The sequence below is a fragment of the Equus przewalskii genome, chromosome 30 (genome assembly GCF_037783145.1).
Source record: "Equus przewalskii isolate Varuska chromosome 30, EquPr2, whole genome shotgun sequence".
NCBI lineage: Eukaryota > Metazoa > Chordata > Mammalia > Perissodactyla > Equidae > Equus > Equus przewalskii.
The window spans coordinates 23280863-23297977 of record NC_091860.1 but is presented as its reverse complement, the minus strand read 5'-3'; positions in this window follow the sequence as shown (position 1 = coordinate 23297977).

Genomic DNA, 17115 nt, shown 5'->3' with positions numbered 1-17115 from the left:
AAATTGTAAGAGAAGTTTTAACTCTCAAAGTTAGTTCTCCCACAAGAGGCTATAATTACTGTTTTTAACTTTCCCCTTGTCACCCTTATCCTTGCGCTGTATCCTGTTTCATGTGGGTTGTTTTTCTTTGAGGGCTAGTTTTTCTTTCACCTTGTCCTTCAGTACAGTATTGGATTTGGCTCTTACTGGCATGGTCCTCTAAGTATGGCTGACACACGCCTGACAAAGCTCCTCTTGAGCTGCATCAGCTGAATGGCTGTAATTTATAAAGTTAAGAATTAGTACCATCGCACTTTAGCATATGTCTTTGTATTATCTAAAGATACATTTCAAATTGTATATTTCAGGACTTAAAAACTTAAAATAGATTCTTTGAAATCATAAGTTGAAATTTCTGTGTCAATTTTCTTATTTTAAGGTTGATCATAGTCATCAAAGCGAAGCATTTTGGTGTTACTTTCAAAACATTTGTTATTCTAAAGTCAGATAATTTTCTCTCACCTTTCTTGTCTTAACATAAAATGTGCCTAATATCCATGGAAAATATCTTCCATTTTCATTCTGATTTTTATGGGCATACTTCTGATATTGCGGCCTCAAATCTATTTTAGACTGTTTAAGAAGTTTGGAGTCAGTCTACTTTCAATTATAGATCTCGAAAGCATGCAAATTTGAACACCCTTTCTCAGCCTAAATGTCCTCATCTCTAATTGAGTTTGTGGAGATTAAGAAGATAATGCCTGTAAGAAGTCTTGCCCCATCGATAGTAAGGGCTCATAAATGATAGCTATTATTGTTTTAATCAAATTAATCTTTAAATGAAAACAAAATTTAAATTTCACTCTTGCCGCTATGATGTAGAAAAATAATAAATATTTATACTAGATATTCATGGTAAATATCATTTACTATTTCTGTCCAACCCCTAATAATCTATTGACATCCTTTATTCAAGAGCAACCGCAATTTCTTCTTCTCAAAGTTGAGCCTGCATCTGCTATATTTACATCTCATCCTCTGCCTCACTGTTTGTGCAATCAGATTCTCTTCCCTGAGGAGCTGAAATGAATGATAGTCACACATTGTGGTGTTCTCTCGAACAGTGAATATGTAGTCCTTTAATTGCCGGGTAGACATTGTTGGGTAGACAATGTGAAACATTGAGAAATCTGAGTTGCAATGCGCGATGAAGAAGCTAAAAGCACAGGGAGAAGCAAAATCCAGACTTAGACAAAGTGCAGGCTGTGTTGCTAATGGCTTTGCTGATGCATGCATCTAGATCTCAAAGTGCCTCCCGAGTGCCCAGAAATGAAGCGCTACGCTTCATACAAACGCCCTCCCCTCCACCCTCAGCCATTGTTTTTATTCTTCTTTCTCATCTTCCTCTTCTTTCTCCTCCTCCTTCTCCTTCTTCTGATTCTGCTGCTACTGCTTCGTTCTCCTTCTTCTTTTCCTTTTTTTGGCTAAGGCTGATTTATATCAATTTGTGTTACTTGCAACCACAATAGTCTGATAGCTAGTTCTTGGTTAACCAAGAGATAGTTTGAAAATTTGCAAGTAAATTTTTGGAATAAGAGGAATCAGATTCATACTCAGAATTTACCCACACTAATTGAATATCTTGTGTGGATTAGGCATTTTCACATATTTTCGATAACAGTATTAGCAATCCTAAAAGGTATATATTACCATTCCTATTTTACACTGAGGAAACAGAAACTCAGAAAGGTTAAGTTCTTTTTGCAAGGTCACATACACAATATATGTGATTCCAATCCTGGTGTCTAGACTTCTTCCACTTAATTCTCTTGCTACTCCTCTTACAGGGCCAGTGGGTCCCAAACAAGGATTTTATAAGCATCTCTCTTAATTTCATATGTATAACACTTAGGAATGCCTATCATTCAAAGCAAGTGGTGAGCACACCATTTATAGTCACAGAATTACAGAAAACATTACTCCATGGATTATTATTAAATCAGTGTCAGACAATGATATGAAGCTGCCAAACTTCCCCTTCATTCTTCTCCTGCCCTCAAATCCTTCATGATTAAGGCTGTCTTACTCGGTGACCTTATGATTCTTTTCCTTGGCTTGTAATTGCCAGAGTTTCACGGTGCCTGTGATGCAATGGGGGTCCAATCTGGGTCGTATATTTGTTTATTTATTTATAATATTATCAGGATAATCTACTTTCATTCACATTGACCATCTATTTGTTTTGTTAACTGTTGACAGTTAATAAGTAAGCTGTGTATAGAGCTTTTTGGTAAATCTTCAGCCTCATTATGTTTTCTGGTCTCTCTTATAGAGGAAGTGAAAATCTGTCCAGCTGGTGATCAAACTGCAGTGTTCCTACCGTAATATAATGATGCATCCAACAAGTCTGATAGAACATAGACCAGACCAAAGTGTAATCTTCTAAATGACTAACATACCCAATTTTGAAATATCACTACCGCCTTACCATTTACAACACTAGGCCCCACTTTAATCTTCATACCTCAAGGACAAAATTTATTACAATACCACATTAGTGAGTTGTCCCTGCTTCCTGACAGCATCCAATCCTGAATAGGACCCCACCTCCCTAATTCTTCTTCATAATCATCTAGCACAAATCCACACGCCCCACATCCCGTAAGGAGCCCTTCCCATCTCTCTGACTGAGACACTCCTAAGGTTCTACTAGATTGCATTCTCCTTTTTCTAGCAACCAAATGAAACTGCTTTGGACTTTATGTGACTACAGATCTGCTCCTGGTGGTGTTTGGTTCATGGGCTTCAATACTGCCCATACATAAGTGACATACCTTATTCCTAATGTCTATGTTTACGCTGGAGTTCTCATTTCCTTCACGGCAAATTTCCACATCTCCTTGAATGAGGGAGAGGCTCACCTTTTAAAACCAAAACCTACGCATGCATTAGTGAATATTGGTAGTGTAGGTTCTGATGCGGGGTCGGTGAGCCGAGGAGTCGAAAGAAAGATTTCTTAGACTCTCAAGATCTGGCAGTAGTGCTCTTTTATTTAGAGAATAGTGTGGAATAGCATGGGGACAGGACCCATGGGCAGTCAGAGCTTCTGCTGCCGCCGCTTCTGCTGCCCCCGCTGGCATGGGGACAGAGCCCATGGGCAGGCAGAGCCGCTGCTGCTGCCCCCGCTGGCATGGGGACAGGACCCACGGGCAGTCAGAGCTCCTGCTGCTGCCCCGAGTTGAGGGTTAGGGCTAAATTTAAGGCATAGGTATGTGAGTCATCTCTTTACGAAGACAAAGGAAAGAACATGAAAAAAAGTTAAAATGGTATCAGTGCAGGTGGGGTCTGGTCGTTGGGTGATCCCATGACTTTTAGACAAGAATCAAATCTGATTAAGTAAAGGCCAGAAGCCACCACCCTAAATCAGTTACATGAGGTTGCCAGACAGCAACCAACTTAAGTTCTTGCCTTCCCCATTAAGAGCTTCTAGAGATAAGACCATTCTCCCTTCTTCCTGGCACAGAGAGGGAGGCATCTTCACAGATAGAGGTTTCCCTTAGAAATGTAAATGTTTCCCAACAAAGGGGCAAACAAATTCCACTCCTTGGAGCCTGAATCTCATCTGTAGTTTTAAAACTAACCAGCCTAAAAATCCTCATCATAAGCCATTTTAAAATTAAGCAGCCTAAAAATCCTCATCAGGTTCTGCTTATTACCTCACGGAGCACACGGCCCTTCTCTTTCTCGTGACCTTTCTTTGTGGAAGCCATTCAGCTTGTGAACAGATTGGAAAGGAAGGATGCAGGGGCTTATGGGAGGAATCCACAAACCACAAAGTTGGTGCCTTTAGCCACTTGCTGTCTCTTATTCCAGAAACACACACATTCTATACAGAGCTGCCTCCAATTTGATGAAAGAGATGGTGTTTTAGTTTCGTTTATTCTCCCTTACCAATTCATAATCCTTTTCTTCCTTTTTACTTTCTTTTTGTGTGAAAGCCCAAGAGTGATTTTCAGTTTCTACTTGAACCTTTTATTCTTTTTTTCTCATAAATTTTTTTAATCTTTATTTTAATTTTATTTTTTAATTTTTTTTGAGGGAGATTTACCTTCTGCTGCCAATCCTCTTTTTGCTGAGGAAGATTGACCCTGTGCTAACAACTGTGCCCATCTTCCTCTATTTTATATGTGGGATGCTGCCACAGCATGGCTTGATGAGCAGTGCTAGGTCCGTGCCCAGGATCTGAGCCTGCGGACCCCAGGCTGCTGAAGTGGAGCACGTGAACTTAACTGCTGCACCACTGGGCCGGCCCCTTTTATTTCTTTTTTAAGTTTTCCTTCAAAAGTCCCTCCACCCAGTCAGTCTTCCAGGAATGACACTGATGGAAAGTTTTTGAGCTGCAGCCACGTTACACTCTATGGAATTAGCACATGAAAAATTATATAGAGAATTGCTTATCAAATTGAAGACTTTATTTACAAAGCTCATTTCTCTAATTTTTCTGCTTAAATTTAGATTTTTCACAACTTGTGTTGACTTAAAATGCAGTACTCTTTAATTGATATAAGTTCATCTTTGTTGATGTATAGGGTTTTTTTCTAATTTCAGCATACTTTCTCTTAGCAACTTCTTTCTAATTGCTACAAAATGACTTGAAATATCTATTTGTGTCTTTCACAATACTTTATGACTCACAACAATATTTTATGACTTCATGCTCATTCTTAGTATGAACAAAATGTGCACTAAATATTGGAACATTTTAAGGACTTTTTCTTCTGTGAGCTTGTATCTTGTTTTGATGTTTTAATCATCACAAGCTGTGCAAAATCTAAATATCTAAGGAATGAGGTAAAGGAGAGAAAAACAAGAAAAATCTCATATCAAAAACAAAAGCAAACATGATAACAGGATTTTGCTTCCTTATAATTGGGAAATGAGCATCCTATAGTAAAGACAGTTAAATGTTGATATCCAACATAATGATCTCATATTATATATTCAGATATGAGGGATAGAAAAACATTAGTTGTTGGGCAGTAGTTTGGATTCATTTCATATTTTATTAATCTTGACAAAATTTTTGATATATTAAAGCACAAAGTTTTTTAATTAATAAATTATTAAGATTCTGATTTATTAAAGTTCTTTTATCATGCAACATACCTTTTAACCTATGAACATTCTGGGTTTATTTTATGTTTAAATTTACACCCAAAAAGTAATTTGAAGAATTGTTTCATAAGCTATTGTATCCCAGGGTCAGGGTTAGAGTTCATATGCATATTTATCTTGAGGAGCTATTAGTGTCCTTGGGGCTAAAGTCATACACATGCCCTGGAGTGGGAATGTGGTAGGACTTGAAAGGAAATTTAAGAATATTTCCAAGTGTCCTTGGAATTTGAGTTTGTGAGCTCCCCAAAGTGAGCTACAGACTCTTCAGGCTAGTCCTCTGAGAGGAAGCATGGAGCTGTCACTCTGCACCAGGTTGTTGTGAGAAATAAACTGAGATATTTCCACAGTTGAAAATGACCATATTTCATCAATTCTAGAATGCTATCCATTGTAAAATAAACTATTATTTTTGTAAGGCTAAGAAAAAACCATTTGCTGCCACTGTGGAATAAATCTTTCTTACCACTTAGAATTTTTATTTTATGCTTAGTCAAAGAGCTACTTAATTTAAGCATGAGTTGTTTATAACTATTACTATTATCATAATATTCTTTTGTATACATTAAAGGGAAATATTGGAAAATGCATTTATTAGGGGGTGTCTAAGACTTATTCACATGCAAAATTCAACTCTTCTAAATCAACTTGGGACCCAGAAGCATCAATATTGCCGTTAAGAATATTGGTGCAACATTTTTTAAATGAATCTATACCATGACTGATACTGACTCAACACACTGTTGACATAAAGAAAGCTATATTGTAGAAAAGAAACCATATTGTAACTTTGAATGACCTCTGATTGACTGGCCAAGACATGCTCTTTAGATTTTGTGGCCCCTCCCAGCTGCTTTACAATGATGATTTTATTCTTTTGAGTTCCTTAGGAATGTGATGACCCCCAGGAGGGCAGAAAGTCTATGCTGATAGCCATCATCAATAACACTGAAAGATCAGGGTATAGGGCATTGTTCTGGTCTCTGATGCATATCCAGTAAAATAAAGGATTATCAGGAAGTGTGACAAGAAGTCTGCCCCCATCTGGAGACCAGACCCTTATATAACTAGCCTGTAGTCTTTTTTCTGGGAGATGGTTCTTTAGGACATGAGTTGGCTATCTTCCCTCTTGCTAGTGTGGGGACCTGAAATTGGCCACCCCAAGATATGTCTCTTTGGCATCAGGATTATTTGAGGCTGATGGTTTTTGATAAACCGGGACAGGGAAGGAGGCTCTGAGGAATGGAATTTGCCCTTTGTTAGGACACATTTACATTTGTAAGGTAAGTCTCTATCTGTAAAATGTGCCTCCCTCTCTGTACCAGGAAGAAGAAAGGAGATGACTTTCTCTCTAGAAACTCTTAATCAATGCCAAAGGCAACGACTTAAATCTGCATTTTATTGTGCTTGTCTGGTAACCTCCTGTAACTGACTTCCCTCCCCCTCCCAACATTGGCATTTCCTTAAGGATTAAGCATCTTTCCTTAGGTTAGGAACTGATTGCTGCGTTCACCTGTGACCACCCAGCTCAAGACAATAGACTTGCCTCCTGCTACACCCACTGAGATAGCAGACCACTACCTGCTGTGTCCATCAAGCGATGTGCCGACAGGTCAATCTTGTGACTATTGTGGGAGGGACATTTCAATCATATGTGAAATATCTTGTTTGGGGGTATATAACCACTTTGCGCACCCCACTTCTTCGGTGCCCTTTCTTCCTTTGGGAAGAGAGGCCCCGGGCCATGGTTCCTCATAAAGTTTTGTTTAATTTTCTCTTGCTATTCTGTCTCATGTGAATTTAATTCATTCACTGGCCAGACAAACCCACATTTTGGATAGAGGAAATGTCTTCCTCCCCTATGCTAGCCAGCTGTAATAAAGAAACCTTTCCTCTCCTACCACTGCCTCCTGACTATTGGCATGTCTTTCCGCAAGCAGATGACCTCCCTTGGGTGGTGAAATGATCTCTAATTTCCAGGTTGGTGCCTATTCTGCAAGCTGAAATGCTGGCACTTTTTTTTTATCTTGCCAGAATCCATTGATGATAACAAGTACTATATCCTGACTGCCATCTAGCTAAACAAGATGGTAAAATATGTCCCAATTTCAGAAATGCTATCATTTTAGAATAGTAGGGGATCAGAATTGGCCACCCCAAAATGTGTCTTTTTGGCATGAGGATTATTTTGGGTTGGTTACTCTCAAGAAAACGCAGACATGTGAGAAGCTCTGAAAAGTAGAAGTTACCCTTCGTAAAAGACATTTACATCTGTAAGGGAAATCTCCATCTGTAAATATGTCTCCCTCTCTGTACCAGGAAGAGGGAGATGACCTTATCTCTAGAAACTCTTATCAATGCTGAAAGCAAGGACTTAAATCTGCATAATAACCTTATCCTTATTTACTGTGCTTTTCTGGTAATCTCCCATAACTGACTCCCTCACCCCCAACATCCTCCTTTGTCTTTAGTTGAAGATGACATTTAAGCTGGCAGCTCTGCCATTTTAGCAAGTTCCTAAGTTTTCCTGGGTCTCTCCCATTTATATATGTTATAAGGTTCTGTTTGATTTCCTCCTGTCATTCTGCCTCATGTCAATTTAATTTGTAGTCCAGCCAGAAGGACCTAGAGAGGGCAGAGGAATTGTCTTCCTCCCCTACAGAATCAATGAAATGTAGCGTTATCTCTCCTTCCTGATATCTTTGCTATGAGGTGTTGCAGTTCAAAGAAAGAAGTTTCAGACTGATTCTTCCACAAGTACATACATTTATAAAAATGCATGCAAAGGAAAGATGAGCAAAATCAAGCCCTATAAGGTACCTTGGGTTTCAGCAGACTTTCTTGGACAAGTCATGAGACAAAATCCTCCGATAAGTAGCTATACATAGGCCACAGGAGGGAAGAATTCCTATCTCGGCCTCCACTTCAAAGGTTAGAGAATATGAATCACATATTCTTAAACACTATTCAGATGAGTGTCAATGCAAATAATCCATAACCAACCTATAAATGAAAATTTGGGTGAGTTTATTCTGAGCCAAAATGTGAGGACTAGCTTAGCCCAGGGCCTTCCTTCCCCAAGGAAGGAAAAGCACCAAAGAAGTGGGGTGTACAGAGTGGTTATATATCCTCAAAGAGCATGTTTCACATATGATTGAAATGTCCCTTTTACAATAGTCACAAGACTGCTCTGTTGGCACAGCGATTGATGGACACAGCAAGTAGGTCTGTTGTCTCAGTGGACACAGCAGGGTGGCAGGTCTGTTGTCTCCAGTCGAGTGGTCACAGGTGAGCACAGCAATCAGTTTCTAGCCTAGGGAGAGATGCTTATCCTTAAGGAAATGCCAATGTAGGGGAAGTTGCACCATGATCTTAAGACCATTTGTTCTTATCTGTGGGACACAGCAAATGCTTAAAGCAGATATACAATGCATGCTCAATGGCCATGTCAGGCCCTTTTGGAAAAACAAAGTCAGGCTGAATTAGGTGTACACCAAATGGTGTAATACTCCATACTCGTATACTCCAGTATATCCTATTGCTTGCCATTTCTATTTGTCACCAGAATGGTAGTGCCTCTAGAATATTTCTATCCAAACCACATATCTTTAACATCACTAAATTTCAACAATTAAAAAATTATTTCTAGGGGCTGGCCCAGTGGTGTAGTAGTTAACTTCGTGCACTCTGCTTCGGCAATCTGGGGTTCGCAAGTTCAGATCTCCTGCAGGGACCTAGCACTGCTCTTCAAGCCATGCTATGGTGGCATCCCATATAAAATAGAGGAAGATTGGCTCAGATGTTATCTCAGCAACAAACCTCCTCAAGCTAAAAAAAAGAGAGAGACTGGCCACAGATATTAGCTCAGGGCCAATCTTCCTCACACGCACACAAAGTCTTTTCTATCATCCAGCACAGTAATGAAAATACCATTACTGCCTTGGCATATGTATATCAACTTAGAGTACAAATGTTAGCTAAGTTCTACGAGGTTATAATTTAAAGAGAAATTGCATACTATAGATGTGGAAGAATTTTAAAGAAATTACAGACAGTACAAGAGATGTATAATTTGATCAGTGTCTTTTCTTGAGCAAAATGGAGATGCATGGCTGGCGGATATGCCATCCTCTGTAGCTCAGCTTCTCTAGTTCACTAAATACTAGCAAATGTTGAACAAAATGTTTAAGAACTCTTCTCTTTAACTTTTTCTTAAAATTGCAGTCAATATTTTAGGAGAATAAATTGGCCCCCTTTCCTTTGTACAAAAGAGTTATTTTTAGCATAATTATATAAATATACAAAATATCATTTTATGTAAGTACCTAAAATATAAAATATATAAAAACAAATATATTCAACATAAATAAGTATGGATGGCCAAATGAGATCTTAAATCAAGAATCGTGGTCATGCGAGCAGAACACTTGATTTCTAAGATTATTTTTATCATTCTTGTACTTCTCCAAAGTCATCTCATTTCATTAGCATCAACCACAGTGCTCTTGAACGTGAGTCAGGCACAATAAACCATAGAAAGTGCTGGGAGGCACTGTGGTCTGTGACAGGAATGTTCCCTCTAAGGAGCTAAAGCCCTCAGCAGCTTCCAACTCGGTAAGCACAGATGACAAAGGGCCTGATAGAGCACCAGCCTACCCCTCCAGCAAACTGAAGAGCACACTTCTCTTCCTTGCTTCTCAGAAACAAGAACTTTAAAGCCTACAAATCATGAACGTGAAAAGTCCCCCCGATAACCTCATGTCCTATGCCTTAGAAAGTTCTTAGGCCATATAATCATCTTTGACAATTATAGGTTATATATATATTTTTTTTCCTGTAATTGTTTAACCAGCATAGTCACCCAAGCCTGGAGAATCCTCTGCTCAAATTTAGAGATGGCATAACTTTACAGATTTCCAGAAAGAAGCATCTTATAAGCCATAGCCTCTAGACGTTTACCTCTGAGAAAGCAGCAAAGACCCTCATTCAGAGGAAAACAGAGACATATTCTTGCCTTTTCCTGCTCAGTAAGCTTCTTTATAAAAGTGTCCCTTGTTTTAATAACCAAGAAGCCAAAGCTTAGCCCTACATTCCCAATCCTCAAAGCGGATATAACCCACTTTGCTACAATTTCTTGGTCAACCATCGTAGCATGGTTTGCCTCCAACTGCGCTACTCTCTCATTATTTCCAGCCCTGTTTTCCAAGCATTCAACTATCTACATCCATGTTTTCTCAAAGTGTGATGTTGGTTGAAACCTACATTCCTGGCCCCTCTCATACAAAGGAATCAGAAGAGCTGTACGTGAGACTTCCTCACATAGCGAAGCTTCTTCCCACTAAGGTTTAAAGCTGCTTTAATGTCCACTTTCAATCCATCAAGTGCTACATATTCTACCACCAAGAAATACCTCATCTCATTCCCTCTTCTGCTCATTTTTCATTTGAACGACTAAAAGAGCCATTTAATCTCATTTCATTTCCTACCTCCATTTTTGACCTTGCTCATTCTGGTCCATTCGTTACACTGAGGTTTTGAATTGGGGATGATTTTGTCCCTTAGGTGACATTTGATCACATCTGGAGATATTTTTGGTTGTCACAGTTGGGGAACATGGGGCTACTAATGACCTTCAGTGGACAGAACCAGGGATTCTGATAAACATCCTACAGTGCGTAGGACACACAGCAAAGAATTATCCAGCCCAAAATATCCATAGTGCTGAGGTGCTGAGGTTGAGAGACCTTTGCTGTACAGGGACACAATTCCACCCTTTCACTATCCAGATCTGCTATACAAATTTCTTTAAATGGGTCTATCATGGTGACCTGAATACCTTTGCTATAAAACTTTTTGTGTAATATTGTAAAAAAACAAAAAAATGTTTCACGATCTGCCTTCCTCTCAAGAATATAAGCATTTGATCCCTAACACATAGCATAATAATTCGTACATTGTAGCTGCTTATTAAATTTTAATTGAATTAAGTAGGCCATGCCTGTTTGTATATTGCTTGTGTTTGTGTATACGGGTAATTCAAAAAAAGCAATACGTGTAAAAGTGACTCTAACATTAAATCAGTAGCTATGCAATTATGAATTCTATCACCCCCTGGGGGCCTTCCAAAATGCTGGAAAAATCCTCAAAAATACTTTTCGTATTGGGTTTAATTACTATAGGTTATGTTTCATAATTGCTCAGAATGAACCACTGTGGATCACAAGAATGTGATATACCTATTACTTTGTATGTATGAGCATAGTTCATCTGCATTGTAGGTTGAAAACAATATTTCGAACTATTTTAGATTGTTTCCAGTTAAGTGAATAAGCCTACCACAGGTCTGGCCTGGGAGTCAGAATTACGGAATGATAGATAATAGAGTCGGAGAGAGCCCATCCATCACAGACCTTTGAGTGCATGGGAATCAGGTACCATTATTCCCATTTATTAAATGATGTGTCTGAGTCCATGAACATTTACCTGCATGGGCTAGATTCACAATGGTGATATATTTCTGAGGCAGAATTTAAATTCACAACCCTCATTTTATTTTCATAGATCATTATCAAGGCAAAGAGTTAAAAGAAGATGGGTAAGTCATTGATTACTCCTTTCTCCTTAATACTTTTTTTCTTTTGACATGCATCATGGTATAGTGAAAAGAGCTCTGACTTGAGCATCTGAAGGCCCCGGACTTGAAAGGCGGTTCTCGCTGGGTGACCTAGAGCAAGGATCGGCCAATTTTTTTCTGTAAAGGGCTAGATGGTAAATATTTTTGCCTTGTAGTACGTGTGGTTTCTGTTGCAAATACTTAGTTCTTCCACTGTAGAGAGAAAGCAGCCATAGACAAGATGTAAATGAATGGGCGTAACCATATTCCAATACAACTTTAATTACAAAAACAGGTGGTGGGCAAATATGGAACTCAGGTCATAGTTTGCTGACCTCTGATGAAGAGCAAATTATGGTACCTTTTCACCTGTAAAATGGAGGCACCAGAGTTTAGCCCATAGGTTTGAAGTAACTGAGACAATGCAAATAACATGAGAGTATGTAGCCCATTATAGACATTAAATATACTATCATTGTGATGGGGGCAAATGTTTAAGCTCACTCATACAATAGTCTTTAGGCAAGTCCATGAGAGCGAGTTAATTATTTAAGTAAAAAAGGTAAAGATTATAAGGTAACTTCAGCTTTAATGATATTCATAGCAAAAGTTTTCTGTTCAAAGCTCTGCGTATTGAAAATTTCACGTTATTTTTTCCTACAAAAAGCAGAAAATTTGAAATTATTCTTTTAAGAAAATACTGCAAGAAGCAATTGGATTCACGAAATCTAGTAAGCTTCATCATTACAAAACAGAAAAAAAGTGCAAGTTTATTTTATAAATTGTTCTTGCTGCTCATAATTACTGAATGCTTCTTTAATGGCTCATAATGAATTCCATGCATTTTGTAAGAATTATTCTGCTCCCAGAGTTATGTGGATTATTTTATGTATTTTTAATTTAAAAATTAGCATCACTTTGGGGATTTGTCTGTGTCCCCACAACATTTCATGAATAAATCAGCTAACTGAAGTTTTTTGAAAATTGCGTAAACATAAAAAATATTTTTTAGCACGTTTCCTTTGGAAAATAAACAACATTCACAAATAATTGACCTTTGTTGACCTTAGTTAGCCAAAATTTTAAGAGTAAATGAAATGCAATTGTGAGCAGACTACATGTCTAATACTTTGTAATTTGTTTATATATTGTCTGGTGTGAATATACATCTATCTCAATTTAAAACTTAAAATATTTCCTTTTACCTCTCTTACACTAAACCAAGGGATACTTTTCAAGGTAGACACCCTCTGAAATTAAAAGACACAAAGGAATACACCCATTTTAAAGCACCTTCTTTGTGGATTCAATGGTATGTGCCACATCTGAATGCTACACAGTCTACAACTGTATACGAATGTCTTTTTCCAAAATGCGTTACGGTAATCCACTACCTCGAGCAAATTACATCGATTAGTCAGATGTGCCATGTTTCAATTCTTGTTTTAAGGAAAAGGAAGTGCTTTTCAAGAAATGTAGTCTTTTATTAGATTTTCGGTTCATTAACATGGAAAAAATAGAGAGAGAAAGATAGTCAACCTCATACTAAAAGAATATCATGTGATGGATTTGACTCTATCGAAGATCCTTCCAAAATCCCATGTATGTACAGGTAGCTAAAATTCTATGCTAATGATTTTGAGATTAAGGGCTTATTCTCATGAAGACCTATTTAACTCATTCTATATTGTGGAACTAGACTGTGCCACCAAAATCACTCGTAGCTTAACATGACATGGCCGGAAAACAAGGATGGAACAGCATAAATCATTGATTACCACTACTGTACAAACCTAATCTAAATAAAACAAAAGATCCTCAAAGGGTGAATGAGGGACATTGATGTTGTGCCTGTGTAACTGATCTACTTGATATCCCATCCCGATATTCCTTTATTTCGCACATCTTCTACATTTGAAACTACCTATAAAAAGAACAACTCCATTCTATCCTTTGTGTATTATGTTGAGTTGAATCAAGTAGAATGAAGGAGCTCCAGGCATCACATTGAAAAAAGAAGAAAAAAACCTTTAAATTACTAGTGCCTATAGAATAAGACTTTCAGAAAAAGAATTCACACATTATTTTCAGCAGTTTCACAATGTCAGCCCTCCAGAAGTTGGGGGTTTTCTTTTTTTGTGTGTGAGGAAGACTGGCCCTCAGCTAACTTCTGTTGCCGCCTTCCTGCATTTTTGCATGTGGGATGCCGCTTCAGCATGGCTTGATGAGTGGTGCACTGGTCCGCACCTGGAATCTGAACCTGTGAACCCTGGGCCACCGAAGCAGAGTGCACAAATCTAACCACTACACCATTGGGCCCGCCCCTAGAAGTTGAGGATTTGATTACATCTTAGTAGTTATTGGCATCTCTTTTGCCAAGAAGTTCTAGAAGGCTTTGGCTACACTGGCGATCCCTACTTCAAAGGAGAACTTAGGACAGCCATTCATCCAAAGAAACTCCATTGAAGCATAAATTAAACAATCTAATTATTTTCTCAATTATCTTTTTAATTCAAAGCTTACTTTGAAGAACCTCTTCCAATGGCCCCACAGAATTTTTCCTTTGAAGAACTTAAAGAAACTTTTTTGATTTTAGAGTTCCTTCAAAGCCCACCAATGTTTTTCTTTCTGAGTCACTTTATTAGTTCCTACCCAGCCATAATTTGTGGACTTTTGTTCCAGCTATATATTGCTGCATAACAAACCACCCTAAAGTTGAGTAGTTTAAAATAATAATTATTTATTTTCCTCAGAAGCTTTCAATTGGGCTGATTTGGTGAGAAGTACTCAGCCCTGCTCCAGGCAGCTTCAGCTAAGGGCTGGAGCATCTGCTTCCCATTTGGCTCACCCGCATAGCCACAGTTGGTACTTTCTAGCTGTTGCCTGGAAGCTGAGAAGGGCTGAGGACTGGAGGCCTTTGTTTTACTTGACATGCAACTCCATGTGGCCTGGGCTTCTTCTAGCATGGCTTCCAAAGGTGAGCGTCCCAAGACAGAGCCAGGTGGAAAGCTGTGCTGCCTTCATGATCTAGTCTCCAAGTCACATGGTGATACTTTCCCTGGGTCTGTTAGTGGAGACAGTCACAAACATCTACCCAGTTCCAAGGGGAGGAGATTCAGACTCCACTCCTTGGTGGAGGCATGGCACGGATCTGGAAGAGCAAGTGGGATAGATATTATTATGGCCCTTTTGGGAAAAGAGCAAACTGCTACTCATTCTCTGTTTTCATTACAGCAATTGTTACCCATTAAGGCAGTTCAGGTGTTTTGTAAAAGTTGTCTCAAACTTCTATACTCTGAACAGCCCTGGGCTTTCCTTCAACCCGACTCTGGCCCACTAAAATGCCTTTGAAAGGTCTTTTACCCTCTTAATCAGAGATATAGTAATCAGAATATTTGTAGGATCTTATCCTGTGTTCTAAAGAAATTTCGGGTGACTACCTGATCCAGCTGCACTGCTCATGGCGGGGGGGACGTTGTCTGTAGGCAAGGCCTCTGCAAGGAGAAGAAAGAATGTATTGTTCCTGAATCTCACTTCTGTTCTAGTGCCCAACTCTTCGAACAGCTTGAATATGACCCTTAATTCAGTGGATTAAATATCTTTTTAACAATTTGCAAGCTGCTACAAGAGCTTAAGAACTTTGGGTTTAGACCTTTGTGTGGTATTTCACCCCTTGCCTCACAAACCAGGCAAAGGAAGCTAGGGGGAGATATCAATGCTTATCAGGATATAAGCATTCTTATAACAGGATACGAATTTACGATGACATTAGACAAAACAGCTTTCACATTTCTAATCCATTCAAGCAAACTGACTAATACCAAGAAAATAGGAAAGCATATTTATGAAATGAGCACAATACTCCCAGCTGTGAAAGCGATGGAATCTATCTAAAGTGATTAGCTCAGTTTTGTCTCTTGATTCAGAGAGCATTTGATTTCTCCTCTGGCTTGCTTTGCCTCTTTAGGGCAAAACAACTTCCTAATTCACTGTAGGGATTTCTAAAGTGAGGGCTAAGTCCCTTCCGCAGATCAATATGTTTGAGGCAGGCATCTTCATAAAATAAAGATACATCAGAATTAAACAAAAATACATAAATGGCATTTTATAAGAGTTTTATACTTATAAAAGTTGGCTTATAGAGAGACATAAAGATTCTCGAAGTAGAATCAGGGCGGAAACCCCCTAAAGGCACACAAATTGAAAGGTTACCTATCATAAAATCCACTCACCTCCTTTTAAGATGCTGTTCCAGGCTGTTCAAGACATCTTTCTGATGGTAGTTTCAACAAACTCTCCAAAAAGAATTCATTCCAAGCAAAAAACATTAGGTATATTATTTACACTGTGAGAATAGAAAAGGCACAATTAATTTAAAATATCATTATAATTGTTTTATTCTGGCCTATAGATATGACATTTATGTGCAGGGTAAAGAATAGTCATCAACGAATACATGTGCATGCATTTTGTCTAGCTAAATACATAGAACATTGTCAATATTGTTGAAAAATCCCCTGTAGGCATCTTTTGGATCTTTTCCCAGTCTTTCCTCTCTGGAAGTTATTACCATCTTGATTTTGTGTTAATAATTCTCTGTAAAATTAATTTGATGACTTTTTTGTTTAGTTTTGCTCATTTGTGACTTAGATAAAAATGTATATATATACATTCTGACTTGTTTTTTCCTTTTAATATCATAAAGTGTGTAACTATAGTTTATTTGTTGTATCCTATTCCTTTACGTGATTACCAATTGCTCTGCTGCCGGCATTTGAATTGCTCTCAGCTTTTGGTCTTATAAATGATGTAACTATATACAATGCTGAATATGTCTCTTGATGGAAAGGAACAAAGGCTTCTTCAGGATATTCAGTTAATAGTTAAGTTACTGGTCAAAGAGTGCATATCTGTTCAGCTTTACTTGGGAATACTCAATTGCTTTCTGAAAGATAAATAATTTGCATTCCTACCAGCAGAGTATATGTGTTGGATATCTTATCCAAGACTTATTATCAAATTTTAATTTTTGCCAATCTGTTATGCATAAAATTATACTGCTGTCACAATTTGAATTTCCTTGATTATCAGTCAGATGGATGCTTTAATTTTTTTTTTAATTTTTAATTTTTTTGAGGAAGATTAGCCCTGAGCTAACACCTGCTGCCAATCCTCCTCTTTTTGCTGAGGAAGACTGGCCCTGAGCTAACATCCATGCCCACCTTCCTCTATTTTATGTGGGATGCTTGCCACAGCTTGGCTTGCTTGACAAGTGGTGTGTGGGTACACAACCAGGATTTGAACCGGCAAACCCCTGGCCACTGAAGCAGAACACGAGAACTTAACTGCTG